Below are 895 nucleotides of genomic sequence, written 5' to 3'. Positions count from 1 at the left end.
AGCAGGTTTGGCAGGGAAATTAGGAGTTCTGTTTTAGACATGTTAAACTTCAGCTGTCAGTGAGATCCATGTAGATGTCAATGAAGTAGTTGGTTGTAAGTTTGGAGCCCAGAAGAGAGGTATGGGATGAAGGCATGAATTTAGAAGTCATTGACATAATCAGCATTCAAAGATACAGAAGTAGTTGAGATTATCTAGGAAAACAGTATACAGAGAGAAGTGAAGGGAGCCAAGAAGAGTCCTGAGCAGCCACATATTTTGGAGCAGTTGAACAAACAAGGAGAATGAGGAGAGACCTGTAAAGAGGAAGTAGAACCAGAAGAGTGTGGAATCAAAAACCAAGAGAGTAGAGTGTTTCAAGAAAATTAGGTCAGTTGAGTGTGGAAAGGTCAAATAATATAAGGATAAAAAAATAGTGAAGTGTGTGTGTGTGTGTGTGTGTGTGTGTGTGTGTGTGTGAAGGCGCTAAGTAAACATCAAACGGGCTGAAAATGAATTGAAGGTGTTCTTACTTTAACAGCACATATGCTAAAACTAAAACAAAACAGAGAAAATTGGCATGACTCCTCCATATAGATGACACACAAATTGCGAAGCATTCCATATGTTTTCATATGGATTTGACAATGTTAACTTTTACATATTCAAACAGAAATTTGAATCTACAAGAATGAAAAGCATTCTAAAAATTAATATAAATAGAAAACAAATAAACCTAACTATATATAAATAAGTAATATAAACATTCTGAAGGAAAATAAAACTTAATCCAAATAAATTTTGAATGCAGTACTTTGCATATATACCTTTAGTCTAAAAACAAAACAAAACTACAAACAAATTTTGAATCCAATTTAATAGACTTTTTAGGTGACATGGATATAGCAATTCTGAA

At 33.6% G+C, this 895-nt stretch overlaps 1 non-coding gene across 1 annotated transcript; it reads left to right on the top strand.

Annotated features, from left to right (window-relative positions):
- Positions 1 to 502: 502 nt before the first annotated feature.
- On the top strand, positions 503 to 610 carry LOC113599652 (U6 spliceosomal RNA). The gene has a single exon (XR_003420569.1). It is a non-coding gene; the product is annotated as a U6 spliceosomal RNA (small nuclear RNA).
- Positions 611 to 895: the final 285 nt, after the last annotated feature.

This window comes from Acinonyx jubatus, chromosome C1, assembly GCF_027475565.1.
Source record: "Acinonyx jubatus isolate Ajub_Pintada_27869175 chromosome C1, VMU_Ajub_asm_v1.0, whole genome shotgun sequence".
NCBI classification, from domain to species: domain Eukaryota; kingdom Metazoa; phylum Chordata; class Mammalia; order Carnivora; family Felidae; genus Acinonyx; species Acinonyx jubatus.
This window is presented reverse-complemented; position numbering and strand designations above follow the sequence as displayed.